Source organism: Monodelphis domestica, chromosome 3 (genome assembly GCF_027887165.1).
Source record: "Monodelphis domestica isolate mMonDom1 chromosome 3, mMonDom1.pri, whole genome shotgun sequence".
Taxonomy (NCBI): domain Eukaryota; kingdom Metazoa; phylum Chordata; class Mammalia; order Didelphimorphia; family Didelphidae; genus Monodelphis; species Monodelphis domestica.
Genome location: NC_077229.1, coordinates 123705342 through 123717981, shown reverse-complemented (window position 1 = coordinate 123717981; position 12640 = coordinate 123705342). Strand labels below are relative to the sequence as shown.

Genomic DNA, 12640 nt, shown 5'->3' with positions numbered 1-12640 from the left:
ATACTATCTTTCTTTCCCAGTGGGTGTGCATTTCAGGTCACAAGCCCTACTTTGTGTTTTGGTTTTTTTAAAGGGAAGGGGCAAACAGTAAGGTTCAGAATCCTTCCCATCACAAGGACTACTAAACTATGCCCACCCAGCCTCTCCCATGGTCACCCTGATTATTTTTCACTCTCATGAATATAAGATTTAAACAATTCCTCCCCAAATACCCCACCCCCATCTCTTGGGAGCCTCACAAAAACTAGATTTCCATCACTATTGACTTCTACACACCCACTCTGCAAAACAAAAGAAAGATTACTATTAAAGGAGAAAAGATGCATTAGCCTCCCATTCCAAGGGATCAGTGGGATCAAAGCTGGAACCAGGTCTGACCTAGGACAACTCAGAAAAGCTAGATTTTAGTCACCCATCTCTCCCATCCCTGCCTCCTGCTGCTTAGTGACCCTGGATCGATAACTTACCCATCTATTTCAAGGAAGTGACCTGGACCAGATCTCATCCATGAAGCTACTATGTACTTTTCCATAGGTTAGTAACTCTATAATTCAGCCAAATGGGCTTTGTTGCTCATTCTCACACTCAACCCTCCTGTCTTCTTTCTGAATGTGCTGGCTCTTTCCCTCCATGTCTAGAATGCACTCCCTCCTCACTTCTGCCCAGCAGAATCCTAAGTGGTCCTCAAAGCTCAAGGCAAACACCCTATTCTACATGAAACCCTTCCTGGTCTCCCAGCTAGAAAATAAATAACCTTGTAGATGTTCAGTTGTGTCCCAGATATGGAGTTTTCTTCACAAAGATACTGGAGAGGTTTACCATTTCCTTCTCCAGGGGATTAAGGCAGAAGGAGGTTAAATGCCATTCCCAGGATCATACAGTTACTCAGTGTCTGAGATGTCACATTTGCACTAAGGCCTTCCTGACTGTTGGTCCAAAGCTATATCCAGTGAGACACCTAGCTGCCTCTAATGCAAAAAGAAGTTAAGTGACTTATCCAGCAGGGAAGTATCTGAACAGCATTTGAACTCAGGTCTTCCTGATCCCCATCCAATTAACCTTATATTTATTTTATGTATATTATTTTCCTAAAAGAACAGAGACATTTTATTGGCTTCTCACAGTCTAGCAGTAGGGTTTAATAAATTCTTGTTTTGTTGTTTTGATTGGGGGGGAGGGGGAAGAAGAGTTTTCTTTGTGTCCCCAGCACATAGCACAGTGTCTGACACATAGCAGGTGCTTAACAAATGGTTATCAATAGAATATAGAAGAGGCAGCTAGGTGGGTAGGTAGCTCAGTGGATAGAGAGCCAGGCCTGGAGTGCGGAGGCTTTAGGTCCAAATCTAGCCTCAGATATTTCCTAGCTGTGTGACCCTGGGCAAGTCACTTAATCTCAACTGCCTAGCCCTTACCACTTTTCTGCTTTGGAATCTATACACAGTATCTGTTCTGTCAACAAGGAACCTAAAAAAAACCCCAAACTTGTGGCCTAGTAAGATCTGATGAGCCCCAAGTTTTAGGATTAGCTTGTAAATTGAAGACCCCAAAGCTAGTCCTTGCTCTCCTGAGAATCCACCCTGAAGAGAATCTCGGGCTAGCAATTTCAGACTGAATAATGGACCCTAAGGTAAATGACAATCCCACCTAACAGTCTCCCATGGTATGAGATACCCTTTCCCAAGAAGACCCAACCTGGGCAGGGACTATCCTTTTAGTATCCATTGTAAATAGCCCTTTCCCTTACACCCTAGTTTCTAGCCATGATTCCTTTCCCAAGCTTGATTGTATTCTGCAAGTATAGTTTGAGGACTCCCATTTCCTTGTAGCTATGGTAAGTCAACCGATCATCTTTCCATGTCCCTGGATCCCCCAAATGGGTCCCCCAAATTCTTTTGTTCCTTGGAGTTGTCAACCTAGTGCAGTTGGCTCTCCTAGGGATCAGTGACCAGAGCAACCAGGGTCTTGGGACTCTGTGTGGAGGCCTTAAGGAAAGCACTGGACCCCTTTCCTTAAAGTGTGGTTTTTCTAACTATTTAATAGTTGTGTTTTTTTTCTAGTTAACAGTTCTAAAAAAGAAGGTATTGATTTAAAAGGGAAAAAAATAGAATTTAAAGCTAGAAGGACCTTTAAGAGATCATCTAGACTAAAAATTCTTAAACTAGGATCCACAAACTTTTAAAAAGTTATCTTTTGAGAACTATGTTTTCAATTATATTTGGTAATAATTTTAATTTCAACATAACTGGATCAATTTTAACTCTGAACTTTATTTTATGGGTTTAAAAACATTATTCTGAGAAGAGGTCCAAAGGCTTCAGTTGCCAAAGGGGTCCATGGCATTTAAAAAGGTTAAGGTCTAATAACACAACCTCCCAGCTGAGGAGGAGGATATGGAGAATCCTGGGTCTAAAGTTAGGGAAGACCAGGCTCAAATCTAGTCCTAGATATCTATAAACTGTGTGATCCTGGGCAAGTCACTTAACCACTGCCTGACTTAGTTATTCTCATTTGTAAACAATAGCACCTACCTGCCAGGGTTGTTAAATCCTAGCTATTAATAATAATGCAATGTGCAATGTTGTAACATTCTAAATTCTAAGAATCTTTCCAACTGTCATTTTGAGTCCTATGTTTTGACATTCGATTTACCATACACCTAGAATCAAAAAGTCCTTTGAAGCTCAGAGTTAAGCAAGCCAGGTCACACTAGAGTTCATTCAGTCTAACCCCTGACCAAAAAAATAGGAAACCAAGCCAGGAAGGCTGAGGGTTATTATATTATGAAAAGACTGATGAACTTGGGAATCAGGAGACTGGATACATAAGAGACCTAGCTCTGATAGTTTCTTGCTCTATGATCCTAGTCAAGTCTTTTTTTTTCCCCCTTCATTAGGATTCAATTCTTTTTTCCTTATCTGTAAAATGTGAATAACCTTGGCCAGTGCCTTCACAGTGCCCAGTGAGAACTGAGCCAGTGGCAGATGTGACTATAATCGATAGAGAGAGAATGACAGTTTATTGCACAGTCACTAACTCCAGCTCCACCAAGCTGAAAGGTTCTTTTGGTCTTCCTACATGTTGCTGCTTTAAGGAGAGAGGGAGAATAATCAACTCAGAACCCATACAAATAATCTATTTAAACTAACAGCAACAAACAAAAAAGACTGAAAGATGTTCAAGAAAGTGAAAGCCAGAAAACTATAAGGTGCCTCGAATTTGACTGCCCAGCTTGGAAGACAGGAAAAGAGAGCCAAAGAAAAACCTCCCCCCCTCTTCCCCCCCCCCACCCCCTGCCATAGCCCCAGGAAAGTAAAGAAAAAACAATTAGCCATCTTCCCAAAACCAGAGAGCAATAGTGTCATTTTTCTATAGTTTTCCCAGAGCTTAATAGAGCACCCAGAAAATTGAGAATTTAGATTTGGAAGGAACCTGAAGCCATCATCTGAATTTCTTAATCAAATTGCCCTGGAGAAGGTTTGAACCACCTTTTCCAGGGCAATTTGGTAGTCTTGTGAGTTGAAATCCCTAGATGCTTTCTCAGAAATTTAAAAAATTTCTATAAAAAATTTGTTTAAATGCTATAATCCAGATGAGGGTTGAATATAATGGAAAGACTTATGATATATTATAAAATACAATATGTAATTACGTCATATCATAAAATGAAATCTTTAGTTATAATATACTATATTATAAAATATAACTACACATGTGTAATTACAATATACTATAATACTATAATATTATAAAATATAATGAAAATAAAGATGAAATATATTTTTCCCTTCCAAGTTCAGACTCCCTGAAATCTATCCATTTACCCTCTGATGTTTGTGGGAAAACCCCAGTCTGGTCCAAGACCCAGACTTTAATCAATCAACAATTTGTTAAACCCATACTGTGTGCCCAATACCAAATGCTAGGGGTGCCCAATACCAAATGCTAGGGATACAGAAATAAATCTCGATTTCAAAGAGCTCCAAACTAATGGGGAGGACAACATGCAAACAAATATATATTAAAAGCAAATCATATGCAGGAAACAATTATCAGAGGAAGCACTAGAATCCTCAGGGTTTGGGAAAGGCTTCCCGTAGAAGGTGGGATTTTAGTGGAAACTTAAAGGAAGCCAGGGAGGTCAGTAGGAGGAGCAGAGGAGAGAAAGCATGGGATTTCCAGGCTAGGTAAGAAGCGAAGTGAACACTGATTAAGTCGCCTCACTTCCAAGTGCGGGGCTTGGCCCTCCCATGCCAATCTCAAAAGCAAGAGGGCAGAATTGCATCTTCTCAAGCCCAGCTCGTATCCAAAACAGTTCCTGCACACAGACCAAACCTCAAAGAGACAACACTAGGAAAGAAAGTCAGACTGGAAACACAAAGAGAGGGCAGGCATCCACGGCAGCTTCAGTTCAGCACTGGAAGGGTTCTGGCACCCTTTTTTCCAGGGAGGGGTAGAGCTAGAGTAGCTAGAGCCCTACCTAGCCTGCCCTCTTCTCCGGGAGAGGCTGAATCATAGCCCAACTAAAACAAGCCAGTGGCAAGCTACTTGCATGAAAATATCTGCGCTGTTCCAGCTGTTTCCACTATGTGTAAGCAGTAGGGGTTGACTGGACCCAAAGTGAGAAAGGGAGGTCGGCCAGGGGTAGCGGATGAGGGGAAAGGGTGGTTAAGGCTCATTCGGCCAATCTCGACCCCCCCCCCCCTTCCCAAGAAGGTCATTTAAAAGTACAAAATGAATCGGATAACAGATCTGCTCTCCCAACGCACCGAAGCTTCCCTCACTCCACCCCACAGCCACAAGACACACCCACCCACCCCCACTCTCTCCTCAGGCGCTATCTCCATTCTCCCTCCTCCACCTCCTGGTCCCAAGCCACAGATCGAAACCTACGTTCGACCCTTTTAGTCCGAGGGCACTCACTTACTTGCATTCACAACTGTAAATCACACACACTACACTTGAAGACAAGAGATTACCCACACTCCCGGCTCTTCCCTCATACCAGGAGGAGCAAGAGGGTCCCTTTGCTGGACGCCCTACTCTATACTTCTCGTCTACACTTGCCAGCCTCCCTCTTCTGGCCCAAACCAGGGAAGCGCCCACGTCGCGCACGATCCCCCGGGCAGAGGCGCCAGCTGTGAAGTTGGGCACAGAAACAAGGGCGAAGGGTGCCAGGTGTTCACAGCACGCGCGCGCACACACACATTGTATACACATACAGATTCATATACTCCTGGTTCTCAAGCATTCATACGAAGCGATCCCAGCTCCCACCCTCCGCTCTTAGGGTCATACTAGAGGAGTTGGGTGGAGCTCTCCTTTCCTTTTACAAACCCCCTCCTCTCACCTCCACTTCGCGGCTGAACCAAAAGACTCAGCACTCTTCCCCCCCCCCATCAAATTCCGATCCTAGCTATCCACATCAAGCACCCCTTCTTCCTTAAATCACCCCAAGTCCAAGTTCTGCAGCGAGCTCTTCGCTCTCTGCGCGCCCCGCCCACCCCGAGGAGTCTTCAGCGCCCCGAGCGCACCGCGGGGTCCTGGAGCTCCCAGGTGCGGGTCTCAGAGCAGCCTTGGGGTCAGAAAACCAAAGATCCCAGAACCCCGCATCTGCGTCCACGTGGTCAAGCTGAGGGCGAGTGGTTTACCTTACCTGGGGCAAAAAGGACTGGGAGATGAGCGTCGGCCCAAAAGGGGCTACTGAACCGCGCCCAGGTCTGGTGTCCAGCTACCCACCTCGGAGCCCGAACGCGTGGGTGAGCGAGGAAAGCGTGCGCAGAGAAGACGAGGTTTGTTTATGTCCAGCACTGGCGGGCGAGGGACTCTTTATAGCCGCTGCGGCCCCGCCCTCCTCTCCCCGACAGTCCTCACAGCTGCTGTTTCTGCACGCAGCAGCCGCGACCGCCCTCCCTCCCTCCTTCCTCCCTCCTCCCTCTTGCTCTTCCTCCTCCGCCTCCTTCCGCGAGCCGTAGCCGCCTGTTGCGCAATGCTTTGTAAGCGAGAAGCTAGGGCGTCCTCCTCCTTTGGGGATCTAGGCACCCCACGCCACTCCCTTCCCTCCTAGAACCCGAGATCTTTGTGTTTGGTGGAAGCGGAGGGACGGCTGCGTGTTGTGTGTGTGCATGAGTGAGTGTGTGTGTATGTGTATGTGTGCACGCGCGCGGGTGCTAGGGTTAATTTCCTCCCCACCATATGGGAGTTGGGAACGTGCACGCCTCCACACCCCTTGCCGGTTGCTGGGTGTCTTATTAACACCAGCTTGGGCTAGACTCATTTCCCATCCTTTACCCCTGCCTTCTCCATTTTCCTGCCCATTCGCTCTTATTGAAAGTCCCCGGGACTCCAAAGTCTTCCTCCAACTTTCTTCACACCGATTGAGCTCTCTCTTTCCAGTCTTCTCCCTTTCTCTACGGTAACCTCTGTCTTTCTCCCCAACCCAAGTCTCCTTTTCCTCTTTGGCCATCTAGTCCAACTAGCAACTACAAGAATTCTCTCCGCCGAGAAGGAGGGAAAGAAGCATTTTCTTAAGTGTTTACTACAAACACAATTTGTTATCCAGCCTCTACTTTAAAACCATTACTAATTGGGTTGCCCTCCAAAAGAATGCATTCCACATATGGACATTTCTAATTTATCTTGGATGTATCTTGCTTCTTTGCAGTTGTTTATATATGATTGTGGACTTCTTGAGGGAAAGGACTTGATTTTTTTTTAACCCTTACCTGCTGTCTTAGACTCGATTTTGGTTTTAAAACAGGAGTGCTAAAGGCTAGGCATTGGGGGTTACGTGACTTACCTAGAGTCATACAGCTAAGAAGTTCACAGACTATCCACTGACCCACCTAGTTGCCTCATAAAAGGGTCTTTCTTTTTGATCTTCTTTGTATCCCAAGCTTAGCATAGTATCTCACACATAGTAGGCACTTAATAAATACTTTTTTGATTTGACTTCTAATTGACAGGCAATTTTGCTGTGAGGTATTTAATAAATTTTGGTTGATCTCCCTCTAAAAAGGGGGTTCAGTGGATTGGGATCCAGACCTACAGACAGGAGCTCTTGGATTCAAATCAGACACTTCTCTCTTCTACCTTGTAGTATCCCTGGCTTCTTCCAAGAGTACCTTGAGTGCCATCTTAGACCTACCTCCTGAATCCTCTCCTAAGTTTTTACCCACCCCAGGACCAGTGTTGTTTTTGTTTTGGGCTTTGGGGCATATTGATACAATTCTTAATAATCATTTTCTGACTTGTGATCAATGTACTCTCCTTCCCTTCCCCAAGACAGGAGGTAAAATTATACAAGTCCTGCATGTGCTATCATGCAATACATATTTCCACATTCATTATCTTGTGAAAGAAAATACAAATGATTTACACAAGAAAAAAATTCATGAGGAAGTTAAAGTGAAAAATGGTCTGCTTCAATCTGCATTCAGACTACATTATTATGGTGGTGGATAGCCAGAGTCCCATTTTGCTGTCATCCATCCTTGCTTTATTGATAATAGTTAAGCCATTCATAATTGTTCATCCTATATTATTGTTGATACTGTATGTTACATTCTCCTGGTTTTGCTCACTTCACTTTGCATCACTTCATGTAAGTCTTCCAGGCTTTTTTATATTCCTCATTTCTTATGGCACAGTAGTATTCTGTTACACCCACATATCACAATTTGTTCAGTCATTCCTCAATAAATGAACATCCCTTCAGTTTCCACTTCTTTGCCACCACAAAAAGAGCTTCTATAAATATCTTTGTATAAGTAAATCCTTTTCCCTTATCTGTGATCTCTTTGAGATACAAACCTAGTAGTAGTATTACTAGGTCTAAAGGTATGCACAATTTTATGCCCCTTTGGGCATGTTCCAAATTGTTCCTCTAGAATTGTTCGATCAGGTCACAGCTCCATCAGCTGTGTATTAGTGTCCCAATTTTCTCACATCCCCTCTAACAATTATCATTATCTTTTTTGGTTATATTAGCCAATCAGATAGATCTGGGGTAGTACCTCAAAGTTATTTTGATTTGTATTTCTCCAATTAATAGTGATTGGGAGTATTTTTTTCATAGATTCAAAATAATTTTAATTTCTTCAACAGAGAATTGCTTATTCATATCTATTTATCATTTATCAGTTGGGGAATAACTTATATTCTTCTAAGTTTGGCTCTGTTCTCTACGTATTTGAGAAATAAAGCTTTCATCAGAGACCCTTGCCATAAAATTTTTTTCCCAGTTTGTTTCCATTCCAATCTTAGTTGTATTAGCTTTGTTTGTGCAAAACTATTTTAATGTAGTCAAAGTTATCTATTGTATATCTCGTAATGTTCTCTATTTCTGGTATGGTCATACAGTTCCCCCTAATCCATACGTCTGACAGATACACTATTTTGTGCTCCCCTAACTTGTCTATAGTATCTCGCCTTTTCTTTATAAATCATGTATCCATTTTGATGGATATATAGTATGAGATGTTGATCTATGTCTAGTTTCTGCCATATTGTTTTCCAGTTTTCCTAGCAGTTTTTGTACAATAGTGCATTCTTCCAAAATCTTTGATCTATTTATTATTTTAAGGAATGTTCCATTTATTCCAATGTCCTCTAGCATTTTACTTATTTTACTTAAACCCTTAGCTTCTGTCTTAGAATACATACTAAGTATCAGTTACAAAGCAGAAGAATGGTAACAACTAGCCAACTGAGGTTAAGTGACTTGTCCAGGATCTCATATCTAGGACGTGTTTGAGCCCAAATTTGAACTCAGGACTTCCCATCTCCAAGTCTGGCTCTCTATCCATGAAAACACCTAGCTACCCCATTTTAGTGTTTTAAGAGGAATGGATATTATATTTTGTCAAAAGCCTTTCCTGCATTGATTGATATAATAATATGGTTTCTGTAGATTTTGTTATTGATATGATCAATTATGCCAATAGTTTTCCTAATGTTGAACCATCCCTATATTCATGGTAGAAAGTCTACCTGGTCACAGTATATGAGGTCCCTATTTGTTAACTGTTGTTTCTTCTCTCACAATTATTGCATACTTGTGCTATATTTATTGCTGTACATCCTTTATCTTTCCATAGGAATATAAACTCTCTTCAGGCAGAGAATTTCATTGTTTTATCTTTTATCTTTATATCTCCACAGCCTAGTGTAATACCTGACATACAGTAGATCTTAATAAATTCTTATTGATTGATAGACTTATGTCCTTTCACTTTGGCTCTCAAGGTATATGAAGTGTTAGAGATAATATAGTCCAGAGCCATTCCTTTGACAGGGAAACTAACACCATGAGAAGCAGAGTTAACCCAGATTCAAATCAGTTGCTCCTTCTACTACACCATTCTGGTTGCCCCTTTCTAGAGACATTCCAATTAGTCTATCTTTCCTAAAATGTTGTTTTCTTCAGTCATGCTCAACTCTTTGTGACTCCTTTTTTTTGGGGGGGGGGTTGGCAAAGATATAGGAGTGATTTGCCATTTCCTTTTCCTGCTTATTCTACAGGTGAGGAAACTGAAGAAAACATGATTAAATGACTTGTCTAAAGTCACACAGCTAGTAAATGTCCAAGGATGGATTTAAGTTCCAGTTTTACTGCCCTGCATTCTATATGCAAGTGATGGTGAACCTATGGCATATGTGCCAAAAAGGGCATGTAGAGCCCTCTCTGTGGGCACGCCTATAGTTGCCCACCAGAGCTTGTTACTAGAAAGCCAGAGGGACTCAGGGTGGAGCTGTTCTCCTTTCTCTGTGCATGCACCTGAGGACATTCCTCACTTTACTTACCCCTCTTCCCAGTAGTCCAATGGAAGCACTTCCTTTCAACCCTGTCTGGAATAAGGTGCTAGGGAGGACAGGGAGGCTTACATGCTATATAAGGGAGTAGCACAGACAGCAACCTGTTGGTCAAAAGTGAAAGTGATTCCCATGGTGAGGTTGGAGAACAGCTAGGTTTGAGGGGGGCAAAGCTCATAGCTGGCACATAGCTGGAGGGGAGCAGAGCTGGAGGGAAACAGATTGCTTGGGCCACTCTCCTCCCTGTCTCCACAGACAACTCTCATCACCTGCCCCTCTGCCCAGTAGCCCAGTGGGAATACTCTCTCACTCCCTTGTCTGGGGTAAGGGGGGCCTTCAGGGGAAGGTGGCGGGGGAAAGAAGTAACACCCAGTCTCTGAGGAGATGGAGCATGGCATTCAGTCTCTGGCAATGGGGTGGGCATGGCACTTGGTCTGGGGGTGGGGTGGGGATGGGACCTGGCCCTCCATCTCTAAAAGGTTCACCATCAATGCTATACACTATGCCATCTGCCTTCCATTCCTAAAACATAGGACTCAAAATGAATACATTTCTTCAGATGTTTCATCCCCCTTAAGTCTCTAGAATTTTTGTGTGTTTGTTTTTATAATTTTTAAATTAGATTTATTGGAATTTGGAGTAAATTCTATGATAAACACAACTAAATTAATATAATCAAGGTTATAATAAATCAATAAATATTTTTAAAAAGTTAAAAACCCAAAGGCAAAACTAGAGCTATTAATATTATCATATATAACATATATATTATTGTATATCATGTAAATCTGTCAATATTGCTATTATTTTCTAGCATTCATTTAATTGGCATGGGATAGTATTTTGAAGATCAAGAGTCAAAGAACCTGGACTTGGATCCAATTTATGTTTTTTGAGCAAGTTTGGCCCATATGATAATCTCCCTTTCTCCCCCCATTTCTTCTCTTTGAATAGCTGTTTATTTTACTTACCTGTCCTTTCTCCCATTCTCTTTTCCATCTATCTCAAAGGGTTAAATCACAGATTCCTTCTTCACCTGCAAATCTTAATATCTCCACCACAATTTTAAGCCTTTAATCATAAACTGCCTACAATTGTTATTTAACTGCTTCAGGAAAAGTTATCTTTTTTTTTTTAATTTGCTTTTTGTCTTGGTATCATTCTAGACAGGCAGAATAGTGGTAAAATGCTAGGCAATCTGGGTTAAATGACTTTCCTAGGGTCATACAATCGGACTTGAACCTAGGTCCTGACATTTTTGCTACTAGCTGCCCCAGAAAAGTTAGTCCTCTCAGATAAACTAGGCTCAGAAGTGTATACATAAGTAACAGAGAGTGCTAAAAAAGGGTTCTTTGAGATTATCATCTAGTTCAGCACTCTAATTATACCAATGAAGAAAGCGCTCCAAGTTGGCCGAGTTCCAATGATCCAGCCTTGGTGTTTCCTTTCTCAGGGTTCAATATTTTGTCTCCTCTATACTTCCCAAGTGCAATTTTGTATTCCAGTAACTTATATTTGTTAAAGTCAAATTAAAAACTCTGGTTCTTAGTTTCCAGAGTATTAAAATTGCTTGAATAAAGATGGCATATAGAGATTAAAGCCTATTTCTAATCTAATCATATCTCTCCACATGGCTATCTCTCTCAGCCAAGGTCCTCCACCTCTGCTGTCCAAGGTAATAGAGAGAGCCCTTACTCCTACCCCCTCTTTTATCTTTCCCTTTACCCCAGACCGGTAACCTTCAGTTCTCAGTCTTGTCCCTAGTACACTTCACCTGTGACCTGTGTTTAGAGCATTCTCACGTGACATCCTGTCGCATGACATAAAGCTAGCAGTCCAGGGACACAAGTAAGACAACCTCAGTATATGGTCCTGGAGGAGGAAGGTTCCCCTTTACACATATCTCCTGTTCTTTTTTTCTTCTTTTGAATCCAATTTATGATTACTTTGGTCTACTCATGAGGAAACTCCCTGTACCAATGTGGTCCCTTCCAGCTCAGATCCTATGATTACCATTGGTCCACAGAAACTTAGAGATGGAGTAACCCATGGTTATGGGAGATACCAGGGACAGAGCCAGAACTAGAATCCAGGTCTTGTGAGGAAGACATTTTAAACCAATCCACTCTCATTTCTCTATCAACTAGAGCATTTGATTAATCAGAATACTTCATTCATTCACCCTGCTAGATATAACATGTAAATCTTTCTAGCATTCACTTAATTGGTTCAGGATAGCATATTGAAGAGCATACCAAATTGAGAGTCAAAGGATGTGGATTTGAATCCAAGTTATGCCATTTGGGCATGGTTAATGCCTGAGTCTCTACAAAGGTAAGGAGTGCAGTGATGGTGAACTTAGAGACTGAGTGCCCAAACCGCAACCCTCCTGGGGCATGTGAGCTGCCCCCTTACCTCAGACAGGAGAGCCAGAAAGCACTTCCATTGGCCTGTTGGGCAGGGGGACAAGTGATGTGAAAAATGTTATCAGAAGCAGTGGAGTGGGGGAGGAGAGTAGCTTCCTCTGGTATGATTTCTATAGGTTTGTCAACATGGGGTTATAGCAAAGGGTCTGCAGAAAACTCATATGTACCAACTATTGCCATTTTTATTTAACCCCAATAAATGTGCAACCTGACAGTCCAATAAGTTAAGCAGACATACCCTCCATGTTCTGAATAATGTCTTGAACATGTATAGATAATAGTTTTCACTGTAAATGCTTTTGCATTATTATTATTGCTTATACCCTTAATTGGATCCCTTCTCCTCCCCTCTGACAAATTGTCTCCACTCTCATTCTCTTCTCTAATCTTTAGTCTCTCACTTT

At 42.2% G+C, this 12640-nt stretch overlaps 1 protein-coding gene across 2 annotated transcripts in view; it reads right to left on the bottom strand.

The window, feature by feature from the left end:
* The window catches only part of NDRG1 (N-myc downstream regulated 1), a 72205-nt gene extending 66058 nt beyond the window's left edge, over window positions 1–6147 (bottom strand). Inside the window, exon 1 of one of the 2 annotated variants that reach the window (XM_007488363.3) lies at window positions 5654–6147. The gene's annotated coding sequence lies outside the window, so the exon portion shown is untranslated. The remainder of the gene's footprint in view (window positions 1–5653) is intronic. The other variant, XM_056823035.1, reaches the window with a different exon arrangement.
* Between the last annotated feature and the right edge of the window lie 6493 nt (window positions 6148–12640).